We start from the raw sequence: 17,552 nt of genomic DNA on the forward strand, positions 1-17,552 counted from the left end.
TGTAGGAAATAATACAATCAAAATCCCTAAAAGAAAAATACTAATTGTGTTGAGAGTGTGAGAACAAAGGTAACATTGCTGATGTCCCTGCTGCTCTCAAGGAGATTAGGCCCTGGACTTGACGCTGTGTCACCAAGCTCTGTGCTCCCTCCACACACAGCAGAGATGGTCAAGACAGAGTGGCCACAAGGCATCAGCCCATGTGCTCTTTAGAATATCTACTATTTATTGTAAACATCTACTGAGTTGACCTGCACATGATTATAGTAGTAGACAATATACAATGTAAACAGTTTAGGATGTTGAAGGTATTTAGCTTGTTACATCCTCTGGGAAGCTGGTGAATGCCATATGGCCCTGCTCAGCACTTTGTAAACCTGTGTGCCCAGAAAGCATGAATGACAGACAGCCAGCCTGCAGCCCCATGCCCTGGATCTCCCCTTGTCCCAGCCTGAATCTTCCCAGATTCCCTCTGGTGCAACACAATCTTTGTCATCACACCCTGAGACACCACAAATCCTCTTTGGTGATGACCCAGGCAGGTATCACTCCAGCCTAGGGCAATCCATTTTAGACTATTTTTAATGCCTATTTATTTTATTTTCATCTGCTTAAAAGGCAGAACATCAGAGAGACAAACAGAGCATGAACCCAATGGTTCACTCCAGAACAGCATTACGTGTCTCACATGCATGGCAGGAACCCAGGTACTTGAACCATCATCTGCTTCCCAGCATGTTAGCAGGACACTGGATTCGAAGTAGGGGCAGGACCCCAGCCCAGGCACTCTGATTTGGGATACAGGTATCCAAAGCAGTGGCTTACCCTATGGTGCCACAAGGACTACCACACAGGCTGCTTTTACAGGGCCTCTTTGCCAATAGCACCTCCAATTCTTTCTAAGAAGTGCTAGACACTGTGAGGAAAAGGTTTTAACATCCAAGACAATACACTCTCAGGTTTGTAACCACTAAGCATGTCTTAAGCCTTCAGTCAGGTACAGACCCAGATTAGCGCTTCAACAAAAGAAGTAAGTACACACAATAATAATAATGTGCCATCCACTTCATTTTCACATTTTAATCCCTGCCCTGTCTTGTCATTTTTTATTCTTTATTGGCCTCTTCCTGACCCACTCGCTCCTCATCACATTCATTACCTTAAACTGTGGATGACCCTTCAGGTTTGCACTGACGGTGTTACATTCACCTCGTTTCAAGACAAACTCCAGGGATCCTACCCACAAGGCTGAGACAGGCAAGACAGGCAGCGGGGAATGCCATTCCCTCAGCTGGCGTCTTTCCTGTATCCCATGCTCCTTTCCACATAAATGATGCCTTTCACCAGAGAAGGGGCCAGGCCACGATGAGCTGATTGGTCCCCTGACCTCCAATTTCCTCATGTGTCAGTGGGAATGATGAGTCTCACCCTCCTACCTTAAGTGGTGCCTGCAAGAAGCAAGTAAGATCACGTGTGTGAAGAAGTTTTTGAAGTGCTAATAGAAAATTCAAAGTGTCATCTTTTAATCTTCTTATTTAAACTTGACAAGGTTACAACTTCCAGTTATTACAGAAAAATACATAATGAGGAATAATTTTAGAATCAAGAGCAATAAAATTCAGTTCCATGGTAATTTACAAAACATTATGATCATGAAAACCACTCTTAAATCTGTGAATGGATTCAGTTGGTCCCCAATAAATCATTTCAATTTCAATTATTTTAACTGTTCAGTATTCCTAACAAAACACATGATTTGAAAATATAAACATAAAAACTAGATAAAAACTCGTGTTTCAAAAGCCTGACAGCTACCAGGAATCAAAAAGGTATAATTCTTGGGTGGGTGTCTGGTACAGTGGTTATAACTGCCTCTTTGGATGCCCCATACTATGTTGGATTTCCCTCTCCCAATTCAAGCTTCAGGATAATGCATACCATGGGAGTAAACGGAGGTGGACAAAGAAATTGAGTCACTGCAATTCATGTGAGAGACCTAGACTGAGTTCCATCTCCCGAATTCAGCCTGGCCCAGCCCCAGAAGATGTACGCTTTGAGGGGTGAACTAGCAGATGAGAGAGTTCTCTCCCTCTTCCTCTCCTTCTCCCTCCCCCTTCTCTTCCCCCTCGCCCCACCCCCAAATAAGTAGCATACTTTTTTATGATTATACCCTCGAAAAACAATGGAATTGACCTAAAGAGTGGTGGTGATATAAAATGTGTGAGTTGTTTGAGGCTGTGGTCAAGAAGCTGAATGAGCAGCCCCGCCTGAGCAGGGCTCTGAAGAACCTCCCACTGAGTCCAAAGTGGAGAAAAGGAGGACACTTCAGAGGGCAGTGCCTCAGGAAGCAACAGACTGGACAGCAACCAGCATGCAGAGTCAATGCCTCATCAAAGGATGGGGCTCATCCCAAGGTTAGAGGCCACTGAAAATCCATGCACTCAGGACCCCGAGACTACACAACTGCTCTGAGATGATGCATCACAGTCCCCCATGCCCCCCAGGAATCCCTGCTGTGATTTTCCTGCTCATGCCTATCCATGTACACTGTGTACAGGGACGCTAGATAACATGTCGTTTTTGCTCACAGGTAGATGGGACCTTAAGTTGATCTCCCTGGGTTTGGGATAAAGTTGAGACACACATAAGAGAAGAATTCCTATATTTAGTGACAGTGGTTGTTCCTTGTGAGAGAATCACACACCCCCAATCCAACCACAGAATATCTCACGCAAGGCCCTGACTTTGACCAAGTGATATTAGTGGAAATTATTTGTGTCGCTGCTAAAAAGAGCTCACACATGGTTGACCAGCAATGTTTCAGCAAACGCCATACCATCATCCCAAGTTTAAGAAGATTTGGTGAACACCTTGAAAGTGTATGCAATGTAGAGGTTGGGGTTGTTTGTTACCAAAGCATACCTTCACTCACTGCCCCACGCACTGACAACCCCAGAACAAGAAGAAGATGAGCCCTCACAGAGGGAAGGCACTGAAGTATATGGGGAGGGGGGGGCCTTAGACTTCACAATACACGATTCTGAGTAACAGACGGGCAGAAGAAGGTTAATGTGGAATCCGCAAGTCACACCAACTTCATAAAAACTGAAAAATGGCCTGGATTGCTTGGTATATAATATGGTATTTCAAAGGGCATTCCAACTGGAGCTTGGTATTCAAAAAGCAAAATGAAATTTGAGAAATCTGATTATATAAATATCAAAAATTCTCATGACAAAAAAAATAAAGCAAAGTCTAAATAAAATAACAAGACACATCACAATACACCACCCTCAATAACAGGAATCACCAGATAATCATAAAAAAAAAAACATGGAAAGCATCAGCATCCCAAAGAAAAATGAAATTTTCCAAAATGCAGTTTAAACGTACGAAAAAATGTTCTATATGTCAAAAAAATGAGAAATACAAATTAAAACTACTCCGTAATACTGTCTTTCACCTAGCAGATTTCACAAGTCAGACAAGATATGATCTTGTGAAGAGACAGGCAAACACAATCATTCTATTTGTTTTGTCTTCAGAATAAGACATTCACTGGACCAACGCACTGTAACTGCTCTTTCAGTATCCACCAAACTGTCACCTATCTGACAGCAAGTTTCTCCTTCAGAATTTTCCTTGAGATAAATCCTAAGTATAAAAATACCCAGCAGGATTATGGTAGGCATCTGAGACAGCTGAAGAACACTGGGATTTAAAATACCAGATTTAACCTCTTACTTGCCTGTGTCACCATGGCAAATAATTGGTCTAATGTTGCAAACTATGAAACAAAAATGTTGAACAGAATGATCACACAGTCCCTACTTGGGACTGAATCGAGGTTTGTATTAAAGTGATGCTGATTCATGCTCTTTGAATTTCCAATTAGAATCACCTTTAAGACATTCAAAGAAGTTACAAACTTGGAAAAGATTGAGTGTTTACAGATTCTTAAAAACAGTTTTCCTAGAAGCACAATACCTTAGGGTTTTGAGTAAGGAAACTGATTAAACCAGAAGTCTCAACAGAGAATGTTAAAACAATGCCTCTCTCCATTTGTATAAGCAAAGATTAACAGGTGAAGTAGTGCCAGAATTTGCAAAGGTTTTGTGTTCATTGCAACAACAAAAAAGCTAGATTTAGAATTGCCCTCAGTGGCTGACTACAGAGGAGCCTCCAGTCTCCACTCAGCTTAGCTGGCAGACCACACAGCTGTGCCTCTGTGTGTTGTGGCTGCTGTGAGCGGTGGAGAAAGGCACAAGGCACATCAGACATGGCTCTGGATGAGCCAGAAGGGGTCTGGGACCCTGTCTCATCAGTGCCAGTCAAAAGCCAGGTGGCCCTGAAGAGTGGTCTTCTGCAATCCCACAAAACCACGCAGGATTCGGCCCTGGACCTCTACATGGAGGCTTTGCCTGTTCTGCATCTGCAGATGAGAAAAGGAACTTGCAAAAGACCAAGGTGGCATCAGAAGGGCCCAGACCAATCCAATGTACCCTGAAAGTGAGCAGTAGGTCTTTACAGAGCTCTGCGGTTCATCTTTCACAAGAGGAAACCTGAGCATCGGCAAGTTGAAAAGCCAGTGAACCCGGAGTAGTAGAATTTAATAAAATAGGTCCCTGTTAACCACAAAAATCAATCATGTGTATGTGTTACTGGCATTCTTAAGAAAACTGTGATAATTTATAAGATTTTAAATTATTTTCCATCAATTCTAATAGTCTACCACAAGACAAATGACTCCAGACATGAAATGAATAATCTACATAAGAATTCAGTGGTTATACAATCAAAGAATTATTTTGCTGTGTAAAAGAGATTTAAGTATTTGCAACATGTAAAAATTCTTTGAAAATTTTCAAATATGAAATTTAAAGAAAATATGGATGATAGTTAATACAATGTATTCACAATGTGTCAAGCACATTTCTAAGATATTTACCCATATTAACTTATTTCATTCCCAGAAACATAAGACATAATCACTGATATTTTCCCATTTCTTGACTGAAGAAACTAAAAATTCAAAGAATTTAAGTACTTGTAAGTTATTCAATGTCACAAAGAGTGTGCAGCAAAATCACAATTTGAAACGTCACTCTGGTTTCAGTTACAATGACTACACAATATTAGCAACATATACCAGGCTAACAATACGTGCTATATACATGTATATACATAGTAGTGCTATATATACATAGTGTTGGAAAGGTATGCTCCAACATATTATTTATTGTTGTATTAAGTTATGACAGTCAAGATTATTTAATTATTTCTAATTAGTAATTTTTTAGTTCTAGAAAAAAACCTTTCTCCTTCTAAAATGTAAAAGTAAAGTCTTTTATCTTAAAAATTTCCATATGGGTGATAGGGTGAACATGAACTGCATGAAAGGAGCCATGTGTGTAGTTCTATGGCCAAGGCAGGATGGGTTTCAGTCTTCTTAAAGGAACACGTGTATTATTTCAGCGCTCTGCTGTTACCAGACTGACAGCTGAGGAGGCACATCTCCCTGGTTCTTTTATTTAAGCCTTCCTTATTCTTTTGGTTGTATTTTAAAACATTTTTATTTGAGCAACAGAGTGAGCTCCCATCTGCTGAACCAGGGCTGAGAACTCAATCCTATCCAGGTTACAGGGTCCCAATTACTTGAACTATCACCTCTGCCCCCCAGGGTCTGCATCAACAGGAAGCTGGAGTCAGAAGCAGGAATCAGTTACTGAATCCAGGTATTCCAACACAAGACATAGACACCTTACCCACTAGGCTAAACAACTGCCCACGAGAATATTCTCTTTTTTATTTATTTATTCATTTGAGAAGCAAAGAGACAGAAAAAGAGCTCCCATCAGTCATTCACTCTGCAAATGCCCACAAGGGCTGGGGCTGGGCCAGGTTGAGACTGGGAGCCAGGAACTCACTCTAGGTATCCCATATGTGTGGCAGGGACTCAACTCTTTGGGCCATCACTTGCTGCTTCCCAGAGTCTTCATTAGGAGGAAGCCGAAGTCAGGAGCCAGAGTGATAATCAAACCCAGGCTTTCTGATATCAGATGTGGGCATCTTAATTGCTAGGTTAAACACCCACTTCCTAGTTAGTTGTATTTATTCAGTTGACTAAAATAAATATATGTATATATATTTTCTAAACACCAAGGAGGTAATAGTAAACAATTTTTTTAAACAAGACACGGTAAAAAGGTAAACCAGTAATAACAGTCAGCTATGTGGAACAGACAGTGAAACTCACAGGGAGGAAACAGTGTTGCACTTGAGATTAGGAAACAAGCTAGTCTAATCCACCCATTCCTCAGGCAGCTTCAGCCAAGAACACTGGCTATGACGTACACACTTGGGATCAGCCCAGACCCCCAATACTGACCAACTGGCTTGAGAAGTTTCTTAATCTTGTGTCTCAATTTCCTCCTCCTTCAACTATGGTTAATAATAGGATCTGCTTCATTGGGTTGCTGTGAAGTTTAAATGAAATGTTATATAAATAACATGTAATGTTGGTATGAAGTTCTTAATTGGAATAGTACATGCTGTAAAGTAAGTGCTCCAAAGCTGTCAACTGCTATTCTTATTTAGGAAATAACAGGACATTGAAGTAGACAGCACCAGACATTCCTAAAAAGTCCTCATGAAAGGTTAACTCCTGTGGACAGGGCATGAGAGTGAGACTGAACCCAGTGGTGTCCTCTGCCCAGTGCATGCTGCTGAGTTAGCAGCGTCTTCATCACCTAAGAGTGCAGATCTCAGCACCCACCACCACACCTGCATCAAAATCTCCATCTGGGAGTAGGCATTTGGCCCAGCAGCTAAGAAACCACATCCAATATCAATGTGCTTGATACCTGGGTCTGCTCCTGACTCCAGCTTCCTGATAAAGCAGACTCGAGGAGGTAGCAGGTGATGGCTTAATATATTGTGTCCCAGCCACCCACAGAGAAAACTTGGGTTGAGTTTCCTAGCTTTGATCCTCAGCCCAAGTTGTTGTCTGCCTTTGGGATGTGAACCAGCAGATGAGAGTTTCTCTCTTTCTTTCTCCCCCCCGCCCCTCTCATTCTCTCTTTCTGAATTCACATTAGTCTGGGAGCACAGCGGTGCCTTGATGTCCTGTATGAATCATCCTAAACACCAAGACCGTGGACTCATCCACGTACCTCGTGCCTCATTGCATTCTTCCCTAGCCCTCTAGATTCTGCAGCCCCACTTCCTCTGGAGGAACACCCACCCCATCCAATCCTGGCCTTACCAACCTTCCCCTCTTACTAATTGTTCCATATTTCAACTTTAATGCTAATGCTAAACATAATATCTAAATACAAGTAGATAATTTGAAATCTTGATTCTAATTTTATTGCAAATTATGTCTAGTGGAACCTGACAAAAATGACCCCTGCTCTTTCTGCAAATGATCACTGGTCTTGACAATGATACAGTGTGCCTTACTAAATGATGCTGTCAACTGGAAATTAGCAATTGACCCATGGGTCCCTTTTTAATAAGAACATCCCTGCTGGTATTGATTTATAGGGAGCATTATTTCTTGTTGCAGCATGAATAGTAATAATTTTTCCTTTGAGGCACTTCACGTTTTTAAGAGTCCCTTTAACAAGGCAGGAGTGATTTTAGGTGATTGGGGGCTGTTTGTTATGCACTGGCGATTTGTTTAATTGTACATGGTCCAGAAGACTTCTTGTATTACAAATACACATCAGCAACAAGCCCTTAATGTGCATCTGAAACAGAAACAGGACAGGAGATGTTGAAGAGTGGGGCACTTTCAAACTCCTGAACAGAAAAGGCATCTGATTTTAACTTGGAGCTATGAAGAATATCCTAAAACATCCTAGATTTCCACAGTTCTATAATCTTTCACTTGTCTTGTAAATATTTATTTTTAAACTGATTGTTCTCTGTGAATGCTAAGAGGAGTTTGCTCCCTAGCTGACGCAAATGATCCTAACACAACTGTAATTTTCTGTTCTTTGCTCAGTGAGCCACATCCTTGGTGTTATGTGGCTTACTTGGCCACTTGTCTCTTTGACAGGACAGGGTTATCCCATGTAGGCAGAGGTCTTGCTGATCTCAAGTGTTTGAAAGAACATCAGCTCTACCCACCGGTCTCTCTGTTACATCATGAACTGGGTCCCATTCAGAACCATGGGCCAGTTATGCCCAAGCTACCTGTCCAGGGTACACAACCTTGAGCTCACTGCCACCTAGTAACCAGAGAGCTTTGCTGAGTTAATCCATGCTCCAGGGGAATCGCTGCTGTCTTCTCCAAGTCACAGGAAGTCAAAGTGAGGTATGAGGGACAGCTCACCCTGGCCATGAAGGTTATTGCTCTTATTCTAGTTCCCATGGGGCAAGAACACAGACAGCTAATGAGTATCCACCTGCAGAATGCGAGCTGGTGCTCCGGACAGGTTTATGAAGAGCATGCAGAGATTGTCCTGAGAGGTCATCCTCTTTGATGTCCATAAAAGATAAGTCTGGGGGGCTTGTGTTGTGATGCAGTGGGCTATGTCTCCACCTATGAAGCCGGCATCCCATTTGGGTGCCAGTTCAAGTTCCGGTTGCTCCTCTTCTGATCCAGCTCTCTGCTATGACCTGGGAAAGCAGTAAAAGATGGCCCAAGTCCTTGGGCCCCTGAACCCATATGGGAGACCTGAAAGAAGCTCCTGGTTCCTGGTTTTAGATTGGTACAGCTCTGGCCATTGCAGCCATCTGGGGAGTGAAGCAGTGGATGGAAGACCTCTCTCTCTCTCTCTCTCTCTCTCTCTCTCTCTCTCTCTCTCTCTTCCTCTCCCCCTCCCTCTCCCTCTCCCTCTCTCTCCCTCTCTCTCCCTCTGCTTCTCTGTAAATCTGCCCTCCAAACAAATAAGTAAATTTTTTAAAAAAGATCAGTTTGGTGCTCCTGAACATGTAGTTCATAGATACTGACTTGTATCATGGATAGGTTATTCTTTTGCTTTGTTGGCTGGAATCTTGTGACCAACTCAACTCATTCAACTGAGTCTCATTTTGGGCATGATTTTTGTCTATTTCATCTACATTCTTTGTCACTTTCAATTTAACATTTGTTATCTACTTGGATCTCGGTTTCCTTTGTAGGCTATCAAATCTTTATGGGGAAAGGTGTGGCAAGTGCCTACTCTCAGAGCAGATGGCTGCTGTCAGGCCACACTGCTCACCTCAAGCCAGGCACACTTGCGGGATACATCCTCCTGAGCCAGCAGTAAGAACCCACATCTCAACCTTCTGTGTGCTTTATCTTCTTATTAAATAAAGCAAAAAAGAAAATTATACCAATAAAACAAAGGCAAATTTTGCTGACCACAAAACTTCTACTCCTAAATAAATAGGACACTGAGAGAAGAGTTTTAAAGTGAGAGAAACAGCTGACGTCTGTTCCCCTGCTCCATTCACATGAACAAAGATAATTTCTGTTTGTGAAAATACAGCCTCTCCTTCATGGTTCCCTAGCGGCAACTGTGGCCTTGTGTTATGGTTGCAGCCACACACCTGGCAGTCACAAGAGAATGGGTATGACTCTGAGATGTGCCAATTACTAGTGCAAAGCTCTCTGCATGCCTATTTACCCCTCAGAGTTCCAGCTTCCTCACTATAAAATGGGAATCCCGGGAGGTTTCCTGTAGCAGATGGGAGGGAGACTGGCTCTCAGCCTCCACGCCAGGAGAGCTGGGGCAGGGATGCTCACTGTCTCTCCAGTCTCTCTCCATATTGGTTCTGACTCTAGAAACTTCTGTCTCCCCTGCTCCCTTGCTTGTTAAAGCCTAGAGGTGGGAATGGAGCTGACTCAAGGGTGCTCTGCTCTCCTCCTAGGCTTTGTCAGTACTGTATTAATGAAATTGTCACCAAGCTGCTCAAGTTCAAGTTCAAAGTGACATCTGTTTCCAGCTGGGATTTTAACTGATACACAAATTGGAACTGGAATTAGCTCTGAGAAGTAGATCCTCAACATGGGATTCTCCTTGCCATTGGGAAAGGGGACGTGGGTAATGGTGGCCTGTGGTGGTCATGATTACTCAATATACAGCAAGCAGAATGAAGGGCAAGTCTCTGGACGGTGGGTTCATACAACATGCCCACAGTGATGATGCGGGTTCCAAGACGTGACCCTCTGGAGCAGCGGTTCTCAACCTACTGTGATTTTGTACTGTCACAGCTTGGCCAGTAGGGTCCACTGTGTCATCTCAGGTGTCCAGATGTCGGGAATGCAATCAAACATCCCATCATGTGCAACCCCCACAATCAGGCCAAAATAGCACCAGTGATGAGGTTGAGAAACTGCCTTAGCAAAGCCTAGAAAGCAGAAGACAGGAGTAGAGACCAGATTGGACGGCACCCCCATCTCCTGGAGTTGTGTGTGGGACTACGGATGATGCTGGGGCTCTGATCTTAGCAGCTGTCAAGAAGCACTCAGCCCTGCTGATCTCACTCATTCTGTGCTAAGGGCCCTGCAACATTTGGGCCAAAAGAGACAGACTCAGAATGTTAACTCCCAAAGCTTTCTGAAACTCTTGCAAGTGGAGAAAGCTCTCTCACTTCCCTGGAGGAAGAAGCCAGTCTCCCTGGCATACAAGTTTTGTGTTAAGATTAATTTTATTTTTATCTGAAAGGCAGAGATACAAAGAGGAGAGACAGAGAGAGAAGTCTTCCATCCACTAGTTCACTCCCCAAATGGCCACAATGGCCAGGGCTGTGCCAGACCAAAGCCAAGAGCTTCATCTGGGTCTCCCATGTGGCTGACAGAGGGACAAGCACTTAGGCCATCTACCTCTGCTTTCCCAGGTGCATTAACAGGGAGCCGGATCAGAAGTGGAGCAGCTGGAACACAAAGTGGCACCCATAAGGGATGCCAGCATCACAGGCGGCAGCTTAACCTACCACCCCACAATGCCAGTCCCACATACAAGTCTTAAGCCAGCAGTCCTACAAACTGATGCCTGTTCCTCTCAGATACACCCCTGCCCCATGCCTACACACTCTGAGTTTGATTCCTACAGAGCCACAACAAATAAGCACCAGGCCTGCTCTGGAAACAGACGTGCATTCCAAAAAGCCACAGAATCATACCGGTCTCCACGTGAAGGTGTGGAGGGCAGGGGGTCAGAGCAAGCAGCACGAGGCAGAGGTTGGAGTAGGCCACATCAGTTGGATGCTTGTGCCTACGTGGTTAAGCGAGGCTGCTTGGTGGACTTGCTGAAGCTGGAACCTGACCACGGTCCACAGTCTGGGAAGTGCATATGCAGTGACTTCCTGGCACATTGGAGCAGATTCTCGGGTGATATGAGAACCACATGGGGAACGGGGTGATACCACAACAGCCCCTCTGCTGCTGCTCTGCTGTCCCAGAGCACAGGTCCTCGGGGTCAGTCACACTGGAGGAACTGGGAGGCTTTCAAGTTCACAAAGCCTAGGTCACCGCTCAGCCTAGTTAATGCGGAATCTCAGAGGCGGCTGCAGGTGCCAGGATTGAGGTCCCAACATGCACCGGACAGACAATAGGGCTTCTGAGGAGGAGGATTATGTGTGGATTCCCCAGGTTTCCTCAAGGACACTCCCGCCTTTGTCCAGTACTCTGTGCAGTGAGGACGAGGAGATCCCAAGGTTTTAGATGCTGGCTCTGGTCTGATGCTGTCCCTGGAGAGGTAGAACACTGCTGTGGCCCTCTAGGTGGAACTGTGACTTGGGTCCTTTCCACTAATGGGGCTAAGGCAGAAAGGACAAATGTGCCCAGCTACTGAGAGAATTTCCTTGTTAATTTCCTGACCAGTGGAGTAGAGACAATCATAGTACAAATCAAAATAAACTTATATCAAATACTGCTTCTTTGCCAATGTACATGATTAACGGCCCCATTGGGTACATGAAAGATGCTTGGGTCACCTCTCATATCCCTGCTCCCTTCACCTGCTTGGCCAGAACAAAGGGGATGGGTCATGTACACCCCTACCAATGGTACTTGGCTATCATCATTGCTGTTTGTGCAATCAACCAACCAGAGTTCCACACTGAGCCACCAGGGGGACATCCTGCACCAAGGCCATACTTTCCACTGATGACAAGTTATCCAGAACCCCTTTCTTCAGGACAGATGAGTGACTTCCTCCAGGGGAAAAGACACATGCTGGAAGAAACTGTTCTTCCATGTGCCTGCCTCTCCTAATGCCACTATCATAGTCTTACTGAATGTCTTGCCCACCATTAAGTAGCCCTGCCCATACTGCTTCTGTTCAGGAACCCGTTTTGTGATCAAGAATGTGATCACGAATTCTTGTGGCAACATGATTCACTGCTCTTATCACCTGCTGTTCATCCCAGAAGCTAAATCTTAGTTATGGAGCTGGGCACTTTCTCAAAGGATATGGCATATTCCTTAACCATTGGCTAATAGATGGCACTGTCTTACCACAAGCAGGTTCAATAACAGATTCCTGATAAAACCCTTGGCAAACATTTGCTTCTGGTACCCACAGTGTCAACCTTATGGGACTCAGAGGCCATGCGCCTGAGAGAGGCACACTATCGGCAGGGAACATTCTTGATGCCATGGTTTGGTAGCTAATGGTCCACTTTGACCAGTTCAGACCCTTCTTTTCACCAAAGCAGCAGACAGAAAAGAAGGTAATCCATCACCAGATGGCTGATCCACTGGGCTCCCAGCACATGATGAGGGCAGAAAGGACCATGCCAGAACCAGGAGACTCCTTGTCCGAGAGAACTGTAGTCACACAGTAAGGACAGGACCTCTGGGATCTCATGGCCCAACTAAGGGACAATGTGGGTCATTCCGTGTGGCACAGGACCCAACTCAGATAAGGTGCTGACAGAGCATGAAGAGAACATAGAACACATATGACACAACGCAGATGTGCTGACAGCATGAAGAGAATGTGGAACACGTATGACACAACTCAGATGTGCTGACAGCATGAAGAGAATGTGGAACATGTATGACACACCTCAGATAAGGTGCTGACAGCATGAAGAGAACATGGGACACGTTTGACACAACTCAGATGAGTTGCTGCTAACAGAGCATGGCGAGAACGTAGAACATGTCCAGGCGGGAGAGGGTGAAGAGGACCCAGCCAGGCCCTGTGACGAGCTACATCACTGGGGACCACAGCAGCTCTGTTTAATGCTGCTTCTTTGACACCCAAAGCATAGACCCCTCGCTGTGGCTTCTGTCTTGGGCTTCAGGTAGCAAGGTGTCTTCACAGACAGCTCCCTCTCCTGATGCAGCTGTTAGGATTTCCTGTGCTCCCCATGCTGAGGACATGGGGATATGCAATGGTGGAGGCCAAGGGACCAGAGGATTGGATGGTGTGGACTCCTGCCCCTACAGACGCCTGAAGACCGCAGCTGCCATGTGCCTCGGAGGCTGACCAGTGAGAGCCAAAGCTGTGACTTCTGCCTTCTGGATGAAATCAGACGAGAGGCATTGGCAAGTAGTCAGGAGGGTGGAGTGCAAGGTTGGCTATCAGTCCCCCGATGCTGCTCGCTCCCTGGGGGTCCATGATCTGGCAGGAAGGGTGAGCCTCCTTCCAGCTGACCTTTGCCCCAAAATCTGATGGATGGAAGGCCCTATCCCACACTCCACCCACACACTGGGAACAAGTCTCTTTCTTTCTTTCTTTTTTTTTTTTTTTTTTTTTTTTTTTTTTTTTTGCTGGCTCAGCCGTTTATTCGCCCTCGCGGGGTCACAGCGGAGCAGGGCCCAAGCACCCCCTCCCCACCAAGGTCCAGACCCGGCCCCCGACGCCCGGCCTGCGGCGTCCGGCTCGGTCACAGGTTGGCCCACTCCCGCTGCAGCCGCGAGGTGTAGGCGCGCGACACGGTGTTCCAGGCGTCCATGTAGCGGTCCATGCACATGGCGATGCACTTCTGCTCCGAGTTGTCCAAGGAACCCCCCACCCCCCGGCTTCCCGATGCACTTCCGGAAGCACTTGTCCGTCATTCTCTGCAGCAGCTCCTGCGCGTTGGCCACGGCGATCTGCACCTTCACCTGCTCCATGATGAGCCCCGATTCCAGCTTCCCGCCGCCCGAGCCCCCGAAGTCCGAGCCGAAGCTGCCCTCCATGGCTCCGCACAGTCAGCCGGACTGTGGCCGCGCGCACCGACCCGTCTCCCACAAGTCTCTTTCTTAAACTCCCCTCCGACCAGTTTGAGTGAGCCAAATGTGTCCATCTGGACCCTGCCTGGTACACTTCCCTCTTGATGAGATTTTTCTTCCCATGCTTTTGCTACCCAAAAATACTCTGAAGTTTGTTAAAAGAAAAGTTTCCAGAGAGAAAAAGAAAAATCATGTTGTTTTTTATTTTTTCACATTTTTGGATGATGAAATTCTAAAGAGCCCTGATTTTGGATTGCAGTCTGCCAAATGACACTGTAAACAGCCTTGATTTGGAATGGAGTTGCGTGCCCCAGATCAAGGTTATTTGCAAATTTATTTTGCCAAAATCAGAACCCAGGTTTGAGAGTCCCAATCCTCTTATTTATGGGAGTTATTTTAGCAAACCGAGCATAACTATGGAAGGAAAGTATAGAAACAGTTTTTCTTGCCTGTGTATATCTAATTTGCAAACTACAAACAATATTTAAGCCATTCATCTGGACTCATCAGCTCCATGGTTGCTCCTGTCCATCACAGCGCGTGTCCCCACACTGCTGCCCAGCTGCCCGGGTTCACACAGCACCCGGCCCTCAGGACACTCGATCAGCTGCCCGCAGAGACAAACACGGTTATCCCTCCACAAAAATATTCAAAATCCAGCTATAGGCAAAAATGAATAAATCTCAGAATGGATGCTACAAAATAAGCTTTCACAATGATATGAGGGTACTCCCAAAGTTCGTAAAAATTGGAATTAAAGTACATATTGATTTTAGTGCAAGAAAGTTTAAATCCCCTACCTTATAGACAAGAAGTCCCTGCCACTGTGGGAGGAGCTGACGTGGGAGTGATCTTTTTTTTTAAACTTTTTTTTTTTAATTTTTATTTGACAGAGTTAGACAGTGAGAGAGAGAGAGACAGAAAGAAAGGTCTTCCTTCCGTTGGTTCACTCCCCAAATGGCCGCTATGGCCAGTGCGCTGCACCGATCCAAAGCCAGGAGCCAGGTACTTTTACTGATCTCCCACGTGGGTGCAGGCGCCCAAGCACTTGGGCCATCCTCCACTGCCCTCCCAGGGCCACAGCAGAGAGCTAGACTGGAAGAAGAACAACCAAGACTAGAACCTGACGTCCATATGAGGATGCTGGCACCGCAGATGGAGGATTAACCAAGTGAGCCAAGGCGCCAGCCCTGAGTGATCCTTTTAAAAAATAAATAAATAAAATAAAATAAAATAAATTATTTATTTGTTTGAGAGTTACACAGAGAGAAAAGGAGAGGCAGAAAGAGAAAAAGATACTCTATCCACTGCTCCCCAGTTGGCCGCAATGGCTGGAGCTGCGCTGGTCCAAAGCCAGGGGCCAGGAGCTTCTTCTGGGTCTCCCACACTGGTGCAGGGGCCCAAACACTTGGGTCATCTTCTACTGCTTTCCCAGACCATAGCAGAGAGCTGGATTGGAAGAGGAGTAGCTGGGACTAGAATCAGGGCCCATATGGGATGCTGGCACTGTAGTCAGTGGCTTTACCGGCTATGCCACAGCACCGGCCCCATGGGGGTGATCTTAAAAATGACCTGGCTGGGGCAGGGGAAGGGGGTGTTTGACACAGCAGTGAAGACACCACCTGATGTACCTGCATCCTGTGTCAGAGTGGCTGGGTCTAAGTCCTGGCTCTCCTGATTCCAGCCTCTGCTGATGTGCGTGGGGGAGGGGGGGTGTGGAGGGTCAGCGGGGAGCAGCAGATGATGGCTCTAGTGGCTGAGTCCCTGCCACCCAGGTGGGAGACCTGGATGGGATCGCTGGCTCCTGACCTCAGCAGGAAGCTGGATCAGAAGTGGAGCAGCCAGGACTTGAACCGACAGGGGCTGTGGACATCACAAGTGGCAGTTTAACCTGGAGGGGAACCTCAACCACTTTGTTTCCTTTATAATAACATATCTGCTTGAATGTTCTCTTCTGCAGTCAGTTTTTATAATTCATATTATTAATTTATATTGTATTATAAATATATTGTGCCTTCCAATTTTCTCCCTCTTTGCATTTTATGGTTTTCTCTGATTTCTTCTGCTAATGTGGTGAGTTACATGAACTTATGCTGTCACCTCGATCTTGATCTTGATCTTGATTTATCACATTTGCTGTATATTGCTAGACTCAGCTAAGCAACACCTGCCTCAGAAATTCGAGTGTCTCTTGTTGCCCTTGGCTCACTTTGTGTGGAACTCACTCTGATCTCAAGAACAGAGCTGGTGGGCTCTGTGGGGGAGTCTGTGTAAGTCTGGGATTTTCCACGAGCTTGATGCTTTGGTTGGACTGAAAATTAAATGCTCTGAAAATAACAAGTTCTGTCACCTGGTCTCTGAAAAACACTTGAATTCCAATTTGCTTATGGTTGGGTTTCTCGAGCCATGATGTGACTTTATCTGACTTGCTATTCTGAGCTCACACAGGCCAGGATCCAGACATCGTCCCCTGGGGCTAGCGCTCCTGCAGGACAGCACAGCCCAGGCAGGCTCACAGCCGCAGACTCTGCCCCTGCTCCGGGCAGTGCCCTCTGAAGAAACTCTCCACAGTGAGGAAGCCTTTGTCTCCGCCCGTGCACCAGGGTCACCCACAGCGTCCTGCTGCCAGGAGCACGTGCCTAGGGAATGCTGGATTAAATCCTCTAAATAGCCATGCCCGGTGCTGACGGTGGAAGTGACCATCTTGGCTACCTGCTTGTTCCACCAGTCCCTGTCAGGGTGATTCAGTTGTCTACACACAGCTTTTTTTCTGAAGCCCTCTTAATTTTGTCTATGTTCTCAAAACACCTTTTTACTCAGTACAAATCTGGCGTGGAGTTATTTTCTTTCAGTAGATTGAGATGTTATTCTACTCTTGCTAATCTGGGGCAGTCTGTTGGAAGTGGGTTCTTCTGTAGACAAGATCCGTTGCCTTTCCGGCTGCTTCCAGACCAATGCTCTGGAGTTCCGCTGGTGGCACAGTCGTGACAAAGCCTCTCGCTCTAAACCGTCTTTTGGAAAGCGGTGAATTGTCACTTGTGTCATTGTTTTAGTTTCAGAAAACAAAGTGAATGGCTTGTAAATTTCATGAGGCGCACACGCAGCAGCAGTGGCTTTTCTTTTGTTATTTATTGATGTAATGGATTGTTTGATACATGCTTTCATTTTAATGATTTTATATTAAAACAATTACTCTTATGACTTTGTTCTTGATTATTTTACTAAGATTTTATTTAAAATAACCTGGTCTTTTTGCAATTTTCTATAATTTTACACGATTAAATTATATTATTAAAATTTCATTGACTTTGTAAATGAAGCAGGAATATTTATATCTGCTTCATAGTTTACGGTAGTTTCAATAGCATTTTTAATTTTCTAAAGATAATTTAAA

The 17,552-nt window shown here is 45.3% G+C and overlaps 1 pseudogene; it reads right to left on the bottom strand.

Moving 5' to 3' along the window:
* Positions 1-13,667: 13,667 nt before the first annotated feature.
* On the bottom strand, positions 13,668-14,168 carry LOC100345246 (mitochondrial import inner membrane translocase subunit Tim13 pseudogene; annotated as a pseudogene).
* Between the last annotated feature and the right edge of the window lie 3,384 nt (positions 14,169-17,552).

The sequence above is a fragment of the Oryctolagus cuniculus genome, chromosome 16 (assembly GCF_964237555.1).
Source record: "Oryctolagus cuniculus chromosome 16, mOryCun1.1, whole genome shotgun sequence".
Taxonomy (NCBI): Eukaryota; Metazoa; Chordata; class Mammalia; order Lagomorpha; family Leporidae; genus Oryctolagus; species Oryctolagus cuniculus.